Here is a 22,079-nt window from a genome sequence, read left to right on the forward strand (position 1 = left end):
CCTATGTATATAAAGGGACAACCCGGCCACGGTTTAGGGACAGACAACAACTCGAGAGCCAGACAAAGCAGATTCGCTCCCTAGCCTTCGAAACCCTAGCAATACCAATCACAACTAGACGTAGGCTTTTACCTTCCTTGAAGGGGCCGAACTAGTATAAAATCCCCGTGTCCCCTTGTCCGATTTAACCCCTTTGAGCTAACCCGTAGCGATGGCTCCATGACTAAGTCCTTTCACAAGGACATCTGCCGTGACAAACCCACGACAGTTTTGTTTGGCCAACTTGATCTATTTATCTTGCAATGAGAAGAGGTGCCCGGTAGTGGGTTCGATCTTACGGTGCTTGATCCCAGTGACAGAAAAGGGAACCGACACATATGTATTGTTTCTACTAGGGATAAAAAGATGTGATCGATATCTACGCAATAGTTAAACGGATCTTGTCTACATCATGTCATCGTTCTTATTGCATTACTCAATTTTCCATGAATTAATACACTAGATGCACGTTGGATAACGCTCGATGTGTGGAGTAATAGTAGTAGATGCAGGCAGGAGTCAAAATAATAATCTTGGACGCGATGCCTATGTATTGATCATTGCCTGGATATCGTCATAATTATTTGAGGTTCTATGAATTGCCCAACAGTAATTTGTTTACCCACCGTATGCTATTTTGTCGAGAGAAGCCACTAGTGAAACCTACAGCCCCGAGTCTTCTTCCTCATATATTTGCTTGTGATCTAATTTTCCTTTGCATTTTTATTCAGATCTATTAAACGAGAAATACAAAAATACTTTGCTGCAATTTATTTTATTGGCAATCTATTATTTCAATCTACTACAATTTTCCGGCATTGTTACCCGAAAGGGATTGACACCCGTTTAACACGTCGGGTTGCGAGGTGTTGTTATTTGTGTGCAGGTGTTGTTTACGTTGTGTTGTTTGGTTCTCCTACTAGTTCGATAACCTTGGTTTCTTCACTGAGGGAAATACCTACCGTCACCGTGCTGCATCATCCCTTCCTCTTTGGGTAAATACCGACGTACTCCAAGCAGACATGAGCTTTTTTGGCGCTATAACCAGAGAACAATCAGTCTCCAACGTATCTATAATTTTTGATTGTTCCATGCTATTATATTATCAATCTTGGATGTTTTATAATCATTTTATAGTCAGTTTATATCATTTTTTGGTACTAACCTATTGATGTATTGCCAAGTGCCAGTTCTTGTTTTTCCGTGTTTTTTACATCGCAGAAAATCACTATCAAACGGAGTAAAGATGCCATGAAACTCTACGATAAAAATTTGGGCCAGAAGGAACACAACGGGCCCTGGTTGCACCTGGGGGGAGTCCCGAGGAGGGGACAACCCACTAGGGTGCGCTAGGAGGCCTAGGAGCGCCCTGGTGGGTTGTGCCAACCTCGGGTGCCCCAGACCGCCTCTTTGCTCCATAAATACCCAAATATTCCAGAAACCCTAGGGGAGTAGACGAAATATTCATCCAACCGTCGCGGAGTCCAGAACCACCAGATCCAATCTAGACACCATCTCGGATGGGTTCACCAACTCCATTGGTGCCTCTCCGATGATGCGTGAGTAGTTCTTTGTAGACCTTCGGGTCCGTACTTAGTAGATAGATGGCTTCATCTCTCTCTCTCTCTCTCTTGATTCTCAATACAATGGTCTCTTGGAGATCCATCTGACATAACTCTTCTTGCGGTGTGTTTGTTGGGATCTCATCAACTTTGAGTTTACGATCAGTCATATCTTTTTATATCCATGAAAGTTATTTGAGTTTCTTTGATCTCTTATAGCCTCGTATTTCTTCTCCAATATTTTGGTTTTGTTTGGCCAACTTGATCTATTTATCTTGCAATGGGAAGAGGTGCCTTGTAGTGGGTTCGATCTTACGGTGCTTGCTCCCAGTGACAGAAAAGGGAACCGACACATATGTATCGTTGCTACTAAGGACAAAAAGACGTGATCTATATCTACGCAATAGATAAACGGATCTTGTCTACATCATGTCATCGTTCTTATTGCATTCCTCCATTTTTCCTTGAACTTAATACACTAGATGCATGCTGGATAGCGGTCGATGTGTGGAGTAATAGTAGTAGATGCAGGCAGGAGTCGGTCTTCTAATCTTGGATGCGATGCCTATGTAATGATCATTGCCTGGATATCATCATAATTATTTGAGGTTCTATGAATTGCCCAACAGTAAAGTTTTTACCCACCGTTCGCTATTTTTCTCGAGAGAAGCCACTAGTGAAACCTACGCCCCCGGGTATTCTTCCTCATATATTTGCTTGCAATCTACTTTTCCTTTGCATTTTTATTCAGATCTATTAAAACAAAAAAACAAAAATACTTTTCTGCAATTTTTTAATTAGCGATCTATTATTTTAATCTACTACAATTTTCTGGTATCGTTACCCGAAGGGGATTGACAACCCCTTTAACACGTCGGGTTGCGAGGTGTTGGTATTTGTGTGCAGGTGTTGTTTACGTTGTGTTGTTTGGTTCTCCTACTGGTTCGATAACCTCAGTTTCTTCACTGAGGGAAATACCTACCGTCGCCGTGCTGCATCATCCCTTCCTCTTTGGGGAAATACCGACGTTGTCCAAGCAGACAGGAGCTTTTCTGGCGCTATAGTCAGAGAGCAATCAGTCTCCAACGTATCTATAGTTTTTTATATCATTTTTCGGTACTAACCTATTGACATAGTGCCAAGTGCCAGTTCCTGTTTTTTCCGTGTTTTTACATCGCAGAAAATCAATATCAAACAGAGTCCAAATGCCACGAAACTTTACGGAGAATTTTTATGGGCCAAAAGGAACAAAACGGGCCCTGGCTACGCCCGGGGGTGCCCCGAGGTGGCACAACCCACCAGGGTGCGCCAAGAGGCCCAGGCGCACCCTGGTGGGTTGTGCCTACCTCGGGTGCCTCCCGGACCGCCTCTTTGCTCTATAAATACCCCAAAAATCCCACAACCCTAGGGGAGTCGACGAAATATTCATCCTGCCACCACAGAGTCCGGAAACACCAAATCCAATCTAGACACCATCTCGGATGGGGTTCACCACCTCCATTGGTGCCTCTCCGATGATGCGTGAGTAGTTCTTTGTAGACCTTCGGGTCCGTAGTTAGTAGCTAGATGGCTTCATCTCTCTCTCTTGATTCTCAATACATTGGTCTCTTAGAGATCCATATGATGTAAGTCTTTTTGCTGTGTATTTGTTGGGATCGGATGAACTTTAAGTTTATGATCAGTCATATCTTTTTATATCCATGGAAGTTATTTGAGTTTCTTTGATCTCTTATATCCACGTATTTCTTCTCCGATATGTGTTTTTTTGCCAACTTGATCTATTTATCTTGCAATGGGAAGAGGTACCTGGTAGTGGGTTCGATCTTATGGTGTTTGATCCCAGTGACAGAAAGGGAACCGACACATATGTATCATTGCTACTAAGGATAAAAAGTTGGGATCTATATCTATGCAATAGATAAATGGATCTTGTCTACATCATGTCATCATTCTTATTGCATTACTCCATTTCCCATGAACTTAATACACTAGATGCATGCTGTATAGCGGTCGATGTGTGGAGTAATAGTAGTAGATGCAGGCAGGAGTTGGTCTACTAATCTTGGACGTGATGCCTATGTAATGATCATTGCCTGGATATCGTCATAGTTATTTGAGATTCTATTAATTGCCCAACTTTAACACCCACGATGCGGCTATATCTCCCACATGTCAGGGCACGACTTAGAGGCATTACCGCATGGTAGGCATCTCGCAAGAGGGATAATCTTTACACATCCAATGTACTGAATAAGAAAGGGATGAAGAGTCGGCTTACAATCACCACTTCACACAATACATAAATGGTCATACATCATCCAAAATACAATCAAGGTCCGACTACGGAACCAAAATAAAGAAAGACAACCCCAAATGCTAGATCCCCGATCGCCCCAACCGGGCTCCTCTACTGATCATCCAGAAAAGAAACATAGTAACAACCCGAATCCTCGTGGAACTCCCACTTGAGTTCGGTAGCGTCCCCTGCACTAGCATCATCGGCACCTGCATTTGTTTGGAAGTATCTGTGAGTCACAGGGACTCAGCAATCTCACACCCTCACGATCAAGACAATTTAAGATTAAAGGTAGGAAAGGGTAGTGAGGTGGAGCTGTAGCAAAGCACTAAGCATATATGGTGGCTAACTTGCGCAAAAGAGAGTGAGAAGGGAAGCAAAGCACGTTCGAGAAGCTAATAGTGATCAAGAAGTGATCCTGACAGTACTTACATTCAAGCATAACATGAGACCGTGTTCTCTTCCCGGACTCCGCCGAAAGGAGACCATCACGGCTACACACGCAGTTGGTTCATTTTAATTAAGTTAAGTGTCAAGTTCTCTACAACCGGATATTAACAAATTCCCATCTGCCCATAACCGCGGGCACGGCTTTGGAAAGTTCAAAACCCTGCAGGGGTGTCCCAACTTAGCCCATCACAAGCTCTCACGGTCAACGAAGGATATTCCTTCTCCCAGGAAGACCTGATCACACTCGGAATCCCGGTTACAAGACATCTCGACAATGGTAAAACAAGACCAGCAAAGCCGCCTGAATGTGCCAACAAATCCCAATAGGAGCTGCACATATCTCGTTCTCAGGAAACATCGGATGAGCCAGACGTCGGGTTGGCATAGACCCTGTTTGCCCAGGGGGCGCCGGATATCGCTCAGGTTGGACCAACACTTAGAGAAGCACTGGCCCCGGGGTTTAAAATAAAGATGACCCTTGAGTCCGCGGAACCCAATGGAAAAAGGCTTAGGTGGCAAATGGTAAAACCAATGTTGGGCCTTGCTGGAGGAGTTTTATTCAAGGCGAACTTTCAAGGGGTTCCCATAACACCCAACCGCGTAAGGAACGCAATATCAAGGAACATAACACCGGTATGGCGGAAACTAGGGCGACAAAGTGGAACAAAACACCAGGCATAAGGCTGAGCCTTCCACCCTTTACCAAGTATATAGATGCAGTAAAGTAAACAAGATATATTAATGATATCCCAACCAATATCCATGTTCCAACAAGGAACAAACTCCAACTTCACCTACAACTAGCAACGCTATATGAGGGGCTGAGCAAAGCGGTAACATAGCCAAACAACGGTTTGCTAGGAAAGGTGGGTTAGAGGCTTGACATGGCAATATGGGAGGCATGATAAAGCAAGTGGTAGGTATCGCAACATAGCAATAGAGCGAACAACTAGCAAGCAGAGATAGAAGTGATTTCGAGGGTATGGTCATCTTGCCTGCAAAGTTCTCAGAGTTGACGAAAGCTTGATCCTCGTTAGCGTACTCAACAGGTTCCTCGATCACATACTCGTCTCCCGGCTCTAACCAAAACAAGAACACAAGCAAAGAACCAACAATCAAACATGGTGCAATGCACAAGCAACATGATGCAAAACATGGCATGATATGCGAGATGTGATATCCAATGCATATGCGTGCTCCGGAAGGAAAGGATTGATCAAGGCATCAACTTGTAAAACCAAGTGTGCCGCTGGAAAGATGAGATGATTTTGATCGAAATCGATATAAAGATCACCGAAATCAGATGCACGGCTTGCAAATGGCAAGCAAGACAAGAATGGCACAATTCTGCGATTAACAGCACAATTCCACCTAGAATGCAACAAGAAACTAAGCTACTGCACTCCAACATAGCAACAAAGCACGTGGCAGTGATCTACTCATGATGCTTGAAAAAATATGAACACTGAGCTACGGCTAAATCACACAAGAGCAGGTTCAAACAAGCATGGCAAAAGGGCAAAAGTTATCAACTTCACAGACTTAGAGAAATAACTAACATATCAAGAATAACATCAGGAAGCCATGTTTAGAGAAAGCAAACAACATGATACAGGAACAAATCATAGCAAACAAAGGCAAGTAATGAATGTACTCAAAGCATAGGACAAAAGTCCCTTACTGACCATGAGCCAAAAAGGCACAGAAGATATGATGGCACCCATGTAAACATAGCAAGTTTTATTAACAGATTCAGACTTAGCAGAAAACTGAGCATGGCATAAACAACATTATGAAGGCATCTTTGCGGGCTCAAATCACTCACCACAAAGCCTTGCATGACAAGATAAGCATACTACCAGCAAGAAGAAATGTTCATGAAGCTAACCATGGCAAGAACAAGTTCATAGCATGCATGGATAAACTACAACAACCATGGCAAAATTGATTAACACGTAAACAATCTGCTAGGAACATTTTATAGCAAAAGTAGAGCAAGATTAAGACATGCTAGGGAACTCCATAATTGCAAATATGGGCATGGATGGATAGAGCATAACAATATGTCCAAATCATCCTTACTAAAGAAACTCAAAACAAGCATGGATCTCACTGTAGCAACATGGTTACATGGCATAAAAATAACAGCAGGAAAAGGACTTAGTAAAATCCTAAGTCCCTGAAATCAGCAATATCACGAAGGCTACTTTGCATGCTTGTGCTAGTCACCACATTGATCACAAAAATACAAGGAAAACACACCTGTAAAGATAGCATGGTATAATTCAAAACACATGTAGAGCTCTTGTTCATAGGCAGCACACAACAAATGTAACAAAAATGACAATTCCTCATACTCTGATAAGAAACAGGAGCTAAAATTTATAGCACTCTTGGATCGGTGATTTGGGCATCAAGATGGACTCCAACAAGCATGTCACAATGGAATGAAATGAAGAGCATCTCCCAATGAACATTTTGATATATCATGCGCATGAAACGGGGCTACGGTCATAGAGTTATGATGCGTTGAACAGAGCAATAAAAAAATAATAGAGGAAAAGACTTGGAGATACTTTAGACGTACAGATCTAGGGTTGACCCGGCACGAAAGTCGAGGCAGGGCCTGGATCTCACCGGAGAAGCTGACGGCAATGAGGGAGATGACCGAAGGAGGATGACGAGGTCGGGAGAGGAGCGCTCCGGGCCGGATCTGGCCGGATCCCGGCAAGGGCGGCACGACGCCGGGGACCAGGCGGCGCGGACGTTGCGGGGAGGTGGCCGGGAGGCGCGGCGCGCCGACGACGACGGCGGTGGTGGCACACCCGGGCGGCGGAGGGCGCCGGACACAGGCACGCGGGTGCGGCAGAGGAGCGGGCCCGCGGGGGCCGGACCTGGGCTTCGGCGGGCCTGGTGGCGGCGCGCGGCGGGAGCTGCTGGCGGCGACATGTGGCGGTGTGCTATTGGGTGCGGGCGGCGGCCAGACGTGGCCGGTGGCGGCGGGGGAGAATTTTTAGGGTTTTGGACCCGGATTTTGGACGCGGAGGACATATTTATAGGTAGGAGGAGTTTGGAGTGTCCAAATGGGGTGTAGTTTTCGGCCACGCGATCGTTATCCGATGACGAAGGACATGGGAGTGGTTTGGATTGGTTATTGGGCCGTTTTGGAGGGGTGTTGGGCTGCAACACACAGGAGGCCTTTGCGGTTCCCCGGTTAACCATTAGAGTATCAAACGGAATCCAAATGACACGAAATTTGACAGGCGGTCTACCAGTGGTGTACCAAGGCTGCTTGGAAAATGTCGGTCCATTCCGAGAATGTTTAACACCCGCACATGAAAAGAGACAAAAGGGGCACACCGGTGCATGTAGGAGTGTCGGATTGCAAAACGGACAACGGGGAAAATGCTCGGATGCAAGAGACGAACACGTATGCAAATGAGATGCACATGATGACATGATATGAAATGCATGACATGAACAAAATGCAAACGAAGGCAAAACCCAACCAAGCAGGTAAATCTCATAACTTAAAGCCAAAAAAGGCAAGAGTTGGAGTTACAAATATGGCAAGTTACATCCGGTTTGTTACACCAACAGTAATTTGTTTACCCACCATTTGCTATCTTTCTCAAGAGAAGCCACTAGTGAAACCTACGGCCCCTGGGTCTTCTTCCACATATATTTTCTTGCGATCTTCTTTTCCTTTGCATTTTTATTCAGATCTATTAAGCCAAAAATACAAAAATACTTTGCTACACTTTATTTTATTTGTGATCTATTATTTCAATCAACTACAATTTTCTTGCATCATTACCTGAAAGGGATTGACAACCCCTTTAACACGTCGGGTTGCGAGGTGTTGTTTACGTTGTGTTGCTTGGTTCTCCTACTGGTTCGATAACCTTGGTTTCTTCACTGAGGGAAATACCTACCGTCGCTGTGATGCATCATCCCTTCCTCTTTGGGTAAATACCGACGTAGTCCTAGCAGACAGGAGCTTTTCTGGCGCTATAGTCAGAGAGCAATCACGCGCTCGGCAGACTTGGAGATGAATCTGCTAAGCGCGGCAACGCACCCTATCAGACGCCTCCCATCCTTGACTGTCCTGGGTGCCTAGGTCTGCTCGATAGCCTTGATCTTGTCGGGGTTGGCTTCGATCCCATGATGGGATACAAAGAACCCAAGTAGCTTGCCGGAGGGAACGCCAAACACAAACTTCTCCAGATTTAGCTTCAAGTTGATCTTGCGCAGATGAGCAAATGTCTCCTCTAAATCTTGAATAAGGGTCGATCTGTCCTTGGTCTTGACCACAGTATCATCAATATAAGCCTCAATGTTTCTGTGCTACTATGGCTCAAAACCAATCTAGACTGCTCTTGGAAAAGTGGACCCATCACTCTTTAACCCAAAAGTCATTCGTACAAAGCAGTACATACCACATGGGGTGATGAACGAGGTCTTCTCTTCGTCTTCCTTGGACATGAAAATCTGATGGTACCCAGAGTATGCGTCCAGAAAGGAGAGCAAATCACAACCTGAAGTGGAGTCCACGATCTGGTCGATGAGCGGCAAGGGAAATGGGTCCTTCGGGAAAGCCTTGTTGAGGTCTGTAAAATCTATGCAAGGTCTCCATTTCTCGTTAGCCTTGCGCATGACCACTAGGTTTGCTAACCACGTTGGATGCAGTACTCCTCTGACCAGGCCAGCTGCTTCAAGCTTCTTAATCTCCTCTATAGTGATATGGTGCCTCTCCAAGGCCTGCTTTCGAACCTTCTGCTTGACAGGTCGAGCATGTGGGCAGACAGCAAGGTGGTGCTCGATTACCTCCCTGGGAACACCGGGGATATCAGATGGTTGCCAGGCAAACACATCAATATTCGCTCGGAGGAAACCTATGAGCACGCTTACCTATTTGTCGTCAAAGTGGCGCTGATAGTGAAAGTACCATCAACGCCAGCCAGCCCTACCGAGACCTTCTTCACATGTGGTGCAACGACCTTGGATTTCTCGCTGTTGGAACGCTCTGGTAAGTCATCAACAGGCACAACGCACTCCAAAGAGGTATGCTTCCCGGATTCCTTGCTGGTGTCCCTACTATCCTTCTTCTTTCCTCCGTTCTCCTTGGCGGGAATTGCCACTACCGCGACTGCGTCCTGGTACATCTTATCCATGCAAATGATTGCGTCCTTCTCGTCTGACAGAATGGAAATGATTCCCACTGGCCCTGGCATCTTCAAGGTGTTGTAGGCATAGTGGGATGCCGCCATGAATTTTGCCAGAGCTGGGCGTCCAAGGATCCCATTATACGGCAGGGGGAGGTCGACCACATCGAACACAACCTTCTCAGTCCGATAGTTCAATTCTCCCCAAATGTTACTGGCAACACGATCTTTCCCTTAGGATGAATCCTGCCGTGATTAACTCCTTGAAACGTGCCCATGACCTTTAGCTCTTCCTCTGATATCTGAAGCTTCCTGATAACTTTTGGGGAGATCAGGTTCTACCCGGCCCTGGCATCAACCAACACCTTCGTGACTTTGAGGTTGTGAATCGTTGGAGAGACCAGCAATGGTAAATACCCTACCCCAGTGGTACAGTTAGGATGGTCCTCTTCGTCAAAGCTGATAGGCGTGCGTGACAATTTGAGCGGTTTCCGAGACTCTGCTGTCGGCTCCACGACATTAACCTCACGCTCCCACCTCTTAAGTTGGCGGTGAGAGGAGTGCAAAGACGCACCCCCTTCAATACATAGGGCGTTAGTGGCCTTCTAGAATTCCTGCTCACTGGTTTCCTCTTCATCCCCTCCATTACTCTCATCATGGCAAACGTCCTTTTCTCAACCTCTGGCGGGTTTTCCTTGGTTCTGAAAGGGCTTACCAGGGTGATTTGCTTCACTACCCCGGCCCTTCCCACCAGTGCCATTCTGACGTTTTTCCTTATCACGCTTCTCATACTCAACTCTCTACCTCTTGACGAGCTGCTCAACCTGATGACACTCTTGGAGATCGTGGCCCTTGGTCCGATGGATCTTGCAGTATGGCCTATCGCCTTTCCCAACCTTCTTGGCAGCCGCAGCCTCCCGACAATCAGCGCACGTGGCAGCTTCCTGGCCGGGGGCTTTGGCCTTAGCCTTCCTGTTGGTACTAAGCGTGCCCGATCCTTCGATGGTCATCACAGCCTTATCCTTGCGCCTCTTGTTGCGCTTCTTGCTCTTCTTCTAACTGGTGGATTCATCGTCATCCTCTAAATCAACGTTGATGCAATCCTCTTGTCTGGGGAGTTTCCTTTCCTCCTCTATCTGGGCGCACTTGTCCACCAAGGTGTAAAGCTCCTTCATGGTCTTGGGTAACCGCACATCCATTTTGGAACGAATCCTGCGGTTGCGCACATTGGACTGGAAGGCAACTATCGCAGCCGCTGGGTGGATATTTGGGATATTCCTGTGGACTCTGCTGAATCTCTGCAAATACTTACGGAGAGTCTATCCTTCTTTCTGTTGGAGAAGCTGCAAGTCGCTGGGCCGCCCTGGTTCTTGATGGCCGCCAGTGAAGGAGCCAATGAACTCATGGCACAGGTCAGCCTATGAAGAAATGGAGTTCTCTGGCAGGTGGATCAACTAAGACCTCACATTGGACTTGAGCGCCAAAGGGAAGTAGTTGGCAAACACCTTCTCATCTCTTCCTCCAGTAGCTTGAACAGCGACGGTGTAGATTCTCAAGAATTATGCCGGCTTCAGCCTTTCGTCATACTTCTCGGGTATCTCTGGCTGGAACGTGCGAGTAGATGGCCAACAGACTTTCCGCAACTCATGAGTAAAGGCAGGGTATACCTAACCTCGAAAGGCAGGCAACCGTCGTCCTCGAGCGCAGGCTCATCGACATTGGGACAATCGCCCCCATTGGTCGTCGCAGCGTCGCTTGATGACGATGCGCGTGTCTCCCCTCTGCCTATCCTCCGGGGCTCGCCGTTGTCCTAGACGTGCTGGAGGGTCGGAAGAGGCCATCGAGACATCATTGGGTTCTTGATTCTGCCGCGCCTGTGCTGGTTGCCATGGTGGGGATTGCATTGTGGTGGTGGCCCCTTCCGTACGACCAGCAGCGCGAGCCATTGTCGTTGCTTGGGGAGGTCGCGGCGGGCCAGCTCGCTGTGAGCCCCCAGCCTCCATGAAACCAATCAGACTTTGGATGGTGGCTCTCCATTCATCCATCTTATCGACTGCCGGTGGGAACCTCAACAGCAGCTGGGCCCGCGCCATGGCTTCCATAGCGGTGCTTGGCATAGGTGATGATGATGTAGATCGCACTGTCGCTCGGCTTCTATCGGTGTAGGTGGCGACTGTGTCATGCCCTCGCTCTTGCGAGCCAGCCACTTGATAGCACGGTGACATGGTGATGGCGCTTGAGGGCTAGTGGCTCCGTTGGGCACAGTGGCTGGGTCCACCCGCTCCGAGGGAGGCGTGCGTGCTATGGTCGTGCCCACGATGGGGGCCGATGGAGGGCGGCGATTCGCCCTAGACCGGGGCGCCACCACTGTGGTTGTGCCCTTCGGCGAGGGGAAGAGGTACATATGGAATAACCCCTTCGCTCGTACCTCGTGGAGCATGTCCACTGGGATGTTGCTGATGTTGCTCTCCTCCGGTGCCTCCTGCTCCTGCTTCGGCCGCGGGGGAGACGGCGACGACGCCGCCTGCGCCGGCTGCGTCCCCCGCAGCGCCTGCTTCCTCGTGCGCCTGCATGTCTCCCGTGGCGTTGGTGGTCGCGGGCGGCATGGCCATTGTGGTGGACGGGTGAGCTGCGGCACCGGATCTCTTCTTGGGCGCCATAGTCGATGGCTCTATCGAAGATGAAGAAGGCGATGAAGACGACATGCTGCTCGCGCTTCCAAGTTTGCGCAAGTGACCCTCCTACTTGGCATGCCAAAGATGTCGTGGAAAACCATGGCCACCTATGGGACCAAGAGTCCCTTGCTGGTTCAGCGGGGGGATGGCACGTTGCACAAAGAGTAGAGGAGTTCGAACAGCACAACAGAGATCACACGGGCAATTTTACCCAGGTTCGGGCCGCCGCGAGTCGTAAAACCGTACTCCTGCTTTGGTGGATTGATGGTGGAAAAATGGTGGTGAGCGCAACACGCCTTCCCGGCAGGTTTGCCTCAGGGCGAAAACGGCTACACGCGTATGAGTCGGTGTGGGGGTGCATTAGCCAACCCTTTCTATGGTTGCCTTGGGCCTCCTTTTATAGACAAAGGGATCACTACAGTGGCAAATCAGTCATTATGCACCGATTAGATATCAAATAGTGCTATCATACCTAACTCTGCAGGCTGACAGAGCGCATTAAATGCGCCGCTCAACGTCACATCGTAGCTTTCCCGGCAAGCCTTGCCGGGCTGTTTTGCCAGCTTCTCGCCTGCTCACTCGACACTCGCAGTACGACTTTCGCTTGTAGGTGTTTTTTGTAGGAAGTGGATGCCATGTGGAAAATGGCCGCCACTTAGTCACTTTGTGTCTTGACACCACATTGATCGATGACTTGCGTCATGATGAGGTGGTGCAGTGAGGTGGCCCTACTTTCGTAGGCCTCGGCAGGCCTGTCGGGGCGGCTCGGAGGCTTGCTTCGGGGGACGACTCCATCCTTGCCAGCCTCACTTGCCCGGCAAGGGAGGTCTCTTCCTTGGCAGTATCTTGCTTCCCTGGCTTAGTCTTGGTCCTCTTGTGCTGCATGCTGGTCCCTCAAAGAACTGATTTCTTGTGCCTTGGTCTGACATGGGAGTTGTAATCTTGTTATCGTGCCTATGCACAGTCTAGGTAATGGACCCAGGGTTTGTTGCATCGACAAACTCCCTGACACCAGAGGAATACTTAGCATGTATCCAAATGTCACTTCATAACTGGGTAATCGGAAAGGTGCTCTACAGGTATCACCCAAGGTGTTTGTTGGATTGGCACGGATCGAGACTGGGATTTCTCACTCCGTGTGACGAAGAGATATCTCTGGGCCCTCTCGGTAATACAACATCGTAAAGAGCTTGCAAGCAATGTTCCTAATGAGTTAGTCATGAGATCTTGTATTACAGAATGAGTAAAGAGATTTTCTGGTAACGAGATTGAACTAGGTATGGAGATACCGATGATTGAATCTCGGGCAAGTAACATATCGCCGGACAAAGGGAATTGCATACGAGATTACCTGAATCCTTAACATCATGGTTCAACCGATAAAAGAGCTTCATGGAATATGTAGGAACCAATATGGGCATCCAGGTCCCGCTATTTTTTATTGACCGAAGAGGTGTCTCGGTCATGACTACATGATTCCTGAACCCGCGGGGTTGCACGCTTAATGTTTGTTTGACTCTAGAGTAGTATTGGGATATTTGATTATTGATAACTGAATGTTGTTTGAGTCCCAGATTAGATCACGGGAGTCACGAGGAGTCTCGTTATGGTCAAGAGGTAAATATTTATATATGGGAAGTCATATTTTGGGTTCCAGAAGAAGGTGCAGTTTTTCAGTATTGTACCGGGAAGCTGCCAGAAGTTTCCATAGGATTCCAGAAGGGTCCCGAAGTCCACAAGTGGGTCCACCATGTCCCAAAGGCAGGAATGGGCTAAGGTGAGGCACCTTGTCCTTATTGTGCTAGGTGCACAAAGTCCTCAAAAGCCCATGTGGGTACGGAAGGGAAAAAGGGGAGTCCTGGTAGGAATAGGTTGGGACTTGGAGTCCAAGTTCTCTTCACCTTTGGCGCCAACTCCTATTAGGAGAAAGGCTGGACTCCTGGACCTCCCACACATATAAATATAGGGGATGGGTGCAGCAAGAGACCCCAAGACATTGGTCTTGGCTACTGATAGAGGCAAAGGTGTCCCATCTTTCGATGAGATGGTGGCTATCGTTTTGGAGGAAGTCGACTTTGACGATCCGACTACGATCGTGCGAGGACGTCGCTCCTTAGCAATCGCTAAACCAACTCTGAGAGGTTATTGACCACGCCGGAGCACGATCAACCTGACCACGAAGGTCTATTTCCTGCAGGCAAACGAAGAACAAGCAAGAAACAAGGTGGGGTTCTGTGACGTCTTGGTCTGGTCGTTGGACACAAATGAAGTACGTGAAGTTCCAACTATGGCGAACTTTTAATCTAAACAAAACCCAAAGTCTATACGACGCCCTAAGGGCTGTATATATGGAGGAAGAGGGGGGGGATTTCATGGCCCTTGGAGGAGGGGTCCGAAACCAACCCTAACTCTTGTTTTCCCACATATACGGACTTTAAAAACAACCTATACTTAAATATTTTGAAAATACATGGGCCAGGCCCAATAATAAGGTGACGCAGCACCGAAAATAGTCTCTAGACGAAATTTATGAAGTGGCATCTTGTATGTTTCGTCCAAGGCTTCATGCACTCCTTATGGTGGCTTCAAAGTCCTGAAATCATCACTTGTAACTCCATTCTTGATCCCCTTGCGCATGCCATCATCTCCATGCTTGAACTTGCTCCAAGGTTCATCTTTCTTGTCCAAGCTAGGCCCTTCATTTGTAAGCAACACAAATGTATCCAATTTAGGCAACATCGTATTCTCATGAACATTAGAATCGTTACCAAGAAACAAAAGTACATGATAATTCAATTGGCGTGCGCGAGCTCTAGTAATTGGTCCAGTATGTATAGCAGCAGGGGTTGTGGGTGTAACAATGGTATTCATGTCCTCATCATCCTCCCCTTCTTGAAATGAAGTTGTCCTCGACGAGACTTCATCGTCCTCACCCAAATAAGGCTTCAAATCTGCAATGTTAAAAGTGGGACTAACCCGAAAATCTGCAGGCAGCTCAAGTTTATATGCATTATCTTTTATTTTCTCTAACACCTTAAAAGGACCATCAGCACGTGGCATTAGCTTTGATTTGCGCAAATTAGGAAATATATCCTTACGCAAATGTAACCAAACAAGATCTCCAGGTGCAAACACAACATGTTTTCTACCCTTATCTCCAGCAAGTTTATATTTAGCATTCATACGCTGAATGTTTTCCTTAGTTAACTTATGCATTTTTAAAATCAATTCAGCTAATTCTTTAGCATCAAAATTAACCTTCTCCGAAGATGGAAGAGGCAACAAATCAATAGGTGCACGAGGTAGGAAACCATACACAATTTCAAAAGGGCACATCTTAGTAGTAGAATGCAATGAAAGATTATAAGCAAATTCAATATGAGGCAAGCATTCTTCCCTCATTTTCTTGTTATTCTTCAAAACAGCCCTAAGCATAGTAGACAATGTTCTATTGACTACTTCAGTTTGTCCATCAGTTTGGGGGTGACAAGTAGTACTAAAAAGCAATTTAGTCCCCAACTTAGTCCATAAAGATCTCCAAAAGTGGCTAAGAAATTTAGTATCATGATCTGAAACAATAGTATTTGGCACACCATGCAAGCGAATAATTTCACGAAAGAACAAATCAGCAACATTAACAGCATCATCGCTTTTATGACATGGTATAAAGTGTGCCATATTCAAGAACCTATCCACGACAAGAAATATGCTATCCCTCCCCTTCTTTGTTCGAGGTAAACCTAAAACAAAGTCCATAGATATATCCTCCCAAGGAACACTAGGTACAGGCAAAGTTATATATAAACCATGAGGATTGAGTCGTGACTTAGCTTTTTGACATGTAGTGCAGCGAGCAACAAAACGCTCAACATCCCGTCTCATCTTTGGCCAAAAGAAATGTGTAGCAAGTATATCCTCCGTCTTCTTGACACCAAAGTGTCCCATTAATCCTCGTCCATGTGCCTCCTACAACAACAAAAGACGAACGAAGCTAGCTGGAATACATAGCTTGTTAGCACAAAACACAAATCCATTGTTAAGAACGAACTTGTTCCATGTTCTCCCTTCCTTACAATTCTGCAATACATCTTTAAATTCAGCATCATGCACACACTGATCTTTGATGGTCTCCAAACCAAATATTTTAAAGTCAAGTTGTGAAAGCATAGTACAATGACGAGACAATGCATCAGCAGTAACATTTTCTTTACCCTTCTTGTGTTTAATGACATAAGGGAAAGTCTCAATGAATTCAACCCATTTAGCATGTCTACGGTTCAGTTTTGCTTGACTTTTAATGTGTTTCAAAGATTCATGATCAGAGTGTATAACAAATTCCTTGGGCCATAAATAATGTTGCCATGTTTCTATGGTCCGAACAAGAGCATATAATTCTTTATCATAAGTAGAATAGTTCAGACTAGGCCCACTCAATTTTTCATAAAAATATGCAACAGGTTTGCCATCTTGTAATAACACACCTCCTAATCCAATTCCACTAGCGTCACATTCAAGCTCAAAAGTCTTACTAAAATCAGGAAGTTGGAATAAAGGAGCATGTGTCAACTTATCTTTCAATACCGTGAAGGCTTCTTCCTGTGCGGTACATCAAACAAAAGGCACATCCTTCTTTGTAAGCTCGTTGGGAGGTGCAGCAATGGTGCTGAAATCTCTCACAAAACGCCTATAGAAACCAGCAAGGCCAAGGAAACTCCTCATTTGTGTGACCGTTTTGGGATGCGGCCAACTCTCAATAGCTTCAATCTTGGCTTTATCAACTTTAATTCCCTGTGGAGTAACAACATAGCCAAGAAAAGATACCCGGTCGGTGCAAAAGGTGCACTTTTCGAGGTTACCAAACAAACGTGCATCACGTAGAGCAATAAAAACAGCACATAAATGTTCCAAATGTTCCTCCAAAGATTTGCTATAAATCAATATGTCATCAAAGTAAACTACCACAAATCGTCCAATGAAAGCACGTAAAACTTCGTTCATTAATCTCATGAAAGTACTAGGTGCATTAGTTAACCCAAAAGGCATGAATAACCACTCATATAATCCAAACTTAGTTTTAAATGTTGTTTTCCATTCATCTCCCAATTTCATACGAATTTGATGGTATCCACTACACAAATCAACTTTGGAGAATATTGTAGAGCCACTCAATTCATCAAGCATACCATCTAGCCTAGGAATAGGATGATGATAACGAATAGTAATATTATTAATGCCTCTACAATCAACACACATACGCGATGTACCATCCTTTTTAGGCACTAGTATAATAGGAACAGCACAAGGACTAAGAGATTCACGTATATAACCTTTGTCGAGCAGCTCTTGTATTTGACGCATAATCTCCTTCGTCTCCTCTGGATTGGTACGGTATGGTGCACGGTTGGGTAATGGTGCACCGGGAATTAAGTCAATTTGATGCTCAATCCCTCGAATAGGTGTTAATCCCGATGGCACGCCTTGTGGAAAGACGTCAGCGAACTCCTGCAAAATGTTAGTGACAGCAGGAGGCAAAGAGGAAGGCACGTCCTCCAATGAAAATAATGCCTCTTTGCACACAAAAGCATAGCAAACAGATTTGCTGAAATCTAGATCATCAATATCAGATTTGGTGGCAAGTAAACATGCACTTTTTAATTTAATTTCAGAAACAACATTAGATGGTTTATTATTAGGCTTCATGTGTTGCTCAAATTATTTTGCCACAATCTGATTTTCACTCTTATTTTGCTCCTGTTTTGCTTTATTAGCTCTATTAACATCATCTTTCAAAATGGAATCAGGAGTCATAGGAAGCAAAGTAATATTTTTGTCCTTATGAACAAGAGTATACTGATTGTTTCTACCATGGTGTACAGAATTTTTATCAAATTGCCATGGTCTCCCAAGTAATAAGGAACATGCTAGCATAGGTACCACATCACAATCAACATAATCAGCATATGTAGAGATAACAAAGTGCACACGAACAGTACGTGTTACCTTATCATTGCCACTGTTGTTGAACCATTGGATGTAGTAAGGATGTGGATGTGGTCTTGTGGTGAGAGATAGCTTCTCCACCATCTCCATGCTAGCCAAGTTGTTGCAGCTCCCTCCATCTATGATGACGCGAATAGAACGTTCCTTCGACCTCCCTGTCGTGCCTAGGTAGGGCTGCGACGTGTTGATCTTCCGAGGCCGGGCATGACCCAGAAAAGTGTGTCCAGACAAAGGGGATCGAGCGTGTTGGGAAATGTGGTGCACCCCTGCAGGGAAGTTAATCTATTCGAATAGCCGTGATCTTCGGTAACAGGACGACTTGGAGTTGTACCTTGACCTTATGACAACTAGAACCGGATACTTAATAAAACACACCCTTCCAAGTGCCAAATACAACTAGTGATCGCTCTCTCACAGGGCGACGAGGGGAGGATCATTGGTTAGGATTTGCTAGATGATGCTACTTGGTGTACTTACCATCTACTCTCTTCTCCTGCTGCAAGATGGAGGTTACCAGAAGCATAGTCTTCGACAGGACTAGTTATCCCCCTCTTATTCCGGCTTTCTGCAGTTCAGTCCACATATGATACCCTTATTCCATTTGATACCAATGCATACATATGTAGTGTAACTCCTTGCTTGCGAGTACTTTCGATGAGTACTCACGGTTGCTTTGCTCCCCCTTTCCCCCTTTCCTATACCCGATTGATGCGATCAGACGATGGAGTCCAGGAGCCAGACGCCACCGTCGATGACGACTTCTACTACACCGGAGGTGCCTACTACTACGTGCAGCCCACTGACGATGACCAGGAGTAGTTTAGGAGGATCCCGGGCAGGAGGCTTGCGCCTCTTTCGATCTGTATCCCAGTTTGTGCTCGCCTTCTTAAGGCATTCTTGTTTAAACTTATGTCTGTACTCAGATATTGTTGCTTCCGCTGACTCGTCTATGATCGAGCTCTTGTATTCGAGCCCTCGAGGCCACTGGCTTGTAATATGATGCTTGTATGACTTATTTTTATTCGTAGAGTTGTGTTGTGATATCTTCCCGTGAGTCCCCGATCTTGATCGTACACGTTTGCGTGTATGATTAGTGTACGGTCAAATCAGGGGCGTCACATCTGTGCAGGCCTAGCAGGTGTGCTGTTGGCAGATAGTGGTGGTTGTGCTTGCTTTCTTGTATCACGGCTGGAGGTGGCACCTGATGGAGGTGCCGGTGCAGTGGAAATAGAGGATGCACGTGGTGTCCATGATGAAGATCGACCTGCAGAAAAGTTAGTTCGTGCCAATGCCTGTCGATCCTGCACTTCACGTTCAGCTTTACAAGCAAGATGGCATAAACGAGTGATATTAGTATACTCCTTATACTCTAGAATGGTCTGAATCTCTCTATTTAATCCACCCATGAAGCGTGCAAGCATAGCATCATTCTCCTCAACAATACCACATCTAATCATGCCAGTTTGTAATTCCTGATAATATTATTCTAGAAAAAATTCCTTGTCTTAAACGCTGCAATTTTTGAAGTAATTCACATTGATAATATGGTGGAACCCAACGAGTACGCATAGCAGTTTTCAAAGCAGCCCAAGTAGCTGGAATAGGATATAATCTACAATGTTCAGAGCACCAAACACATGCAAAGCTAGTGAAAGCACAAACAGCAGCAGGAACACGTCTCTCCACAGGATATTGTAAACATGTAAAACGTTGTTCAGTTTCTAACTCCCAAGTAAGATATATATCAGGAACATATCTACCCACAAATGGTGGAACATTCAATTTCAGTTTAGGAAGATGGTCATGCTCTCGTACCTCATATGGTGGTGCAGCCCTACCGTTGCGATGATATACCTGAGGATGACCTGGTGGTGGTGGTGCTGGTGGTTGCACGTAGTTCGGATTTTGATCAACCTCATCCTCGTAATGGTCCTTCACCTCTGCAGTAGCAGCAGGAGCTACAGATGCATCAACAGCGGCACCAGAATTTTGCCCAGGGTTAATGGGAACGCGTTGTGCTCGTCCCACTTGATTTGGAAGGCGACGTTGTGGTTGTTGTTGTTGTAGAGGTGCGTTAGGTGCAGCCGGTGGTGGTGGTGGAAGACGTGCGAGGAATTCATTAAACTTGTTATCGAGCTTTGTTTCGAACGTCTTGTCCATGCCATCTATCTTCTCCATGCCCTCTTCAAATCTGTTTAGCACTGTTGCACCTGTCCACTCATCATTTGCTAAAATTTATCATGCAACTCCTTATTCGTCATGTTCTCCCAGTCAGTCTCATTTGCTTGTGATCCTGCCATGGTTAGTAGCAATAGAAACACACAATAATATGATCCTACAGACAACTAACAATAGGTGGTGGTGGGTATCACAAATCCGTCCGGCAAATCTCAAATTCTTACCAGTTCTTACCCAGCAGCAGGCGGTGATCGGCAACCGTCGTAGTCAAAACTCTCAAAGCTTGGATAGAGTGATTACCAGGGAAAATCAAACGCACGGCGTAGATGTATGTGGAGCTGGGAAGGCTTATAATATGGTAGCAAAAAGGGTCAGCAATAATCAATTCAGAGATGCAAAGTTGAATAAACGCTCAACGACGGTACTGTGCTGGTCCTAGGCTAGACCGTGCTAGAGACACGAGCCTAGAACACGAACAAAATCACGGCGCTGCACGTAAACAAGAGAAAAGCACACTCTGGGACTTTTTTCGCTCTATTTTTTTACGTTCCTCTTTTTTTTGCGAAAAATCACTATAATGGCGAGTGTCTCAAAACTCTTCCCTCATCAAACTGACAGGATAGGCATGAAAATTATTTTTGACTTTTTTCGGAAAACGGGGCAGCGACGACGAAAAAGTGCGAAAAAAATCACTATGATGGCACGTAGCTCAAAAGACTCAGAAAAGCCTAAAAATAGGATAGGGAAAAATATTTTTGCCTGTGAAAATTTTGGCCTAAAAACTGCCCGGGGGTCTCCAGACTATTTTTTTCCAAAACCTACTCAGGCAAGGAAACACGAATCGGAAATTAGACAGACCTCGAAAACAAACCTAATATGAAAGGAACTCGGATTGGTGGTGGATATATGGTGATAGGATATGGCAGCGGTGGTGGTATATGGATACGCATTGGTGGTGGTATATGGATACAGATTGGTGGTGGTATATGGAGACGGATCGATGGCGGATAAGTGGTGGTGGTAGATGGCAGGGGCGATGATGATGGTGCAGCGGCGGCGTGACAACTTATGACCAGAACTTGAAACTCTAAAAGACTAGATTCTAAGACCAGCAACTAGACACGACGATGCAATCGCAAATTCAACAAAGCAAAATACTGAAAAGACTATGCAAAGGCTCAGATTGGTTCGGATATGATGAACTAACCCTAATTTTGTTTTTTGTCTTTTTACGTGGACTGTAGGTATGAAGAACAGACTCGATCTAAACTACGAAAAACTGTAAAATCTCACCGAGCAACTTGGAAATCTGATACCACTTGATAGAGGCAAAGGTGTCCCGTCTTTCGATATTGTTTTGGAGGAAGTCGACTTTGACGATCCGACTACGATCGTGCGAGGACGTCGCGCCTTAGCAATCGCTAAACCAACTCCGAGAGGTTATTGACCACGCCGGAGCATGATCAACCTGACTAGAAAGGTCTATTTCCTGTAGGCAAACTAAGAACAAGCAAGAAACTAAGATTGCAATCTGGATATTGTGAATATAAGAGGAAAGCTATATTGATCAAAGGTGGGGTTCTGTGATGTCTTGGTCTGGTTGTTGGACACAAACGAAGTACGCGAAGTTGCACCTATGGCGAACTTTTAATCTAAACAAAACCCAAAGTCTAAATGATGCCCTAAGGGCTGTATATATGGAGGAAGAGGGGGG

The sequence above is a fragment of the Triticum urartu genome, chromosome 1A (assembly GCF_056163025.1).
Source record: "Triticum urartu cultivar PI428250 chromosome 1A, HENAU_Tu73, whole genome shotgun sequence".
Taxonomy (NCBI): Eukaryota; Viridiplantae; Streptophyta; class Magnoliopsida; order Poales; family Poaceae; genus Triticum; species Triticum urartu.